Source organism: Bos indicus x Bos taurus, chromosome 11, assembly GCF_003369695.1.
Source record: "Bos indicus x Bos taurus breed Angus x Brahman F1 hybrid chromosome 11, Bos_hybrid_MaternalHap_v2.0, whole genome shotgun sequence".
NCBI classification, from domain to species: Eukaryota; Metazoa; Chordata; class Mammalia; order Artiodactyla; family Bovidae; genus Bos; species Bos indicus x Bos taurus.
The window spans coordinates 20,893,085-20,894,981 of record NC_040086.1 but is presented as its reverse complement, the minus strand read 5'-3'; the positions used below and the strand labels follow the sequence as shown (position 1 = coordinate 20,894,981).

At 40.2% G+C, this 1,897-nt stretch overlaps 1 non-coding gene across 1 annotated transcript; it reads right to left on the bottom strand.

The window, feature by feature from the left end:
* Positions 1–933: 933 nt before the first annotated feature.
* Positions 934–1,037, bottom strand: LOC113902018. Its single transcript, XR_003513664.1, has one exon. It is a non-coding gene; the product is annotated as a U6 spliceosomal RNA (small nuclear RNA).
* Positions 1,038–1,897: the final 860 nt, after the last annotated feature.

Here is a 1,897-nt window from a genome sequence, read left to right as displayed (position 1 = left end):
GCTGGAGAAGACTCCTGAGAGTCCCTTGGCCAGCAAGGAGATCAAACCAGTCGATTCTAAAAGAAATCAACCCTGAATATTCACTGGAAGTGCTGATGCTGAAGCTCCAATACTTTGGCCACCTGATGTAAAGAGCTGATACACTGGAAAAGATTCTGATGCTGGGCAAGATTGACGGCAGGAGGAGAAGGGGGCAACAGAGGATGAGATGGTTGGGTGGCATCACTGACTCAATGGACATGACTTTGAGCAAATTCCAGGAGATAGTGAAGGACAGGAAAGCCTGGCGTGCTGCAGTCTATCACGGTCACATAAGAGTCAGACACTACTTAGCAACTGAACAATGTTTAGAATGAAAGACGTTGCCAGGCCAAGAAAGCTAGACAGCAAAGGTCAAAACACTGAGGTCTAAAAAGTCTAGGGACATCCCTGGTGGTCACATGCTTAAGACTTTGAGCTACCATTGCAGGGTGCATGGATTCAATCCCTGGTTGGGGAACTAAAGTCCCACGTGCCACACGGGGAGGTCAAAAACAATTAAACAAACAAACAAACCCTAGTTTATGTGTTATTGTTAGCATTCCTTGTCATTTTACATTGGCCATCAAAGATCAGAAAAGGATGAGGTTAATAGCAAATTCCTTATGAAAAACTTCCTTGATGGGGTGGGGTGGGCCATATCCAAGATAATTTTTCACTCAAATTTAAAAAGAACCGAGAGCTCATATTTAACAAAAAGGTATTGCATGCTACGGATCACTAATTATTGGGGTGATCTGTAGCACTTAATACCATTTTGTTAAATGTTAACAGCTACTGGTTAAATTTTTAAAAATTCATTTAAATTGAAGAATAATTGCTTTACCATATTGTGTGGTTTTCTGCCATACATCAACATGAATCAGTCATAGGTATACATATGTCCACTCTCTCAAAAATATGGAATGCTTCATGAATTTGCATGTTGTCCTTGCATAGGGCTCTTAATCTTCTCTGTATGGTTCCAATTTTAGTGTATGTGCTGCCGAAGTGAGCACCTGGTTAATTTTGCTTTACCTCTATTTTCATATGCAAGATGAATTTATTTTGATAAATTCTATTTATTCTAAACAGTGAACAGATGTTATGATTTTACTCTATTTATTACAGTTATTTTAAAAGATATCTAAACACTATCAATTCACATGAGTCAGACAGGAAGGTAAAAATAATGTCAATATTGTTGCTAAGACTAGGGGTAAGTGGCTATAACTGATAACAAGAATATGACCTGTCACTGGTCGTATACCACATATCCTTCTAGGGTCAATGTATTCATTTTGCAGATTTGTCCCAAATTACTGGATTTTTTTTTTTTTAAGAGACCAAACACAGTGGCAGCTCCAGCCCAAAGCAGATGTGCCGGGTGAGAGCATCTGAAATAGAATACCATTGTGGTTACACTTGACTGCACAGTTAGGTAATAGTGCTTTGATGCACTTCCTGCAGGGTGCATACTCTTGGAACGGTGGCTTCTTTTTCACCAAAACTAACCAAATGTGGACTGAATTAAAGGGGTTGCTGCTGCTGCTGCTGCTGCTAAGTCGCTTCAGTCGTGTCCAACTCTGTGCGACCCCATAGATGGCAGCCCACCAGGCTCCCCCGTCCCTGGGATTCTCCAGGCAAGAACAATGGAGTGGGTTGCTATTTCCTTCTCCAGAATTAAAGGGGTTAGTTTTGGTAATAGCACCATAGTGCTCATTCTTGGTGATCTTTTACAAGGAAAATAGTATCACAAACAGTATACTCTGGATTTGACAAACTTTCATAGGAACTATTAATAATTGAAATATCTCTGAATGGACTTTGTTTGAAGCTGGATTTCATGTTAACGTGAAAGTGAAAGTCGCTCAGTTGT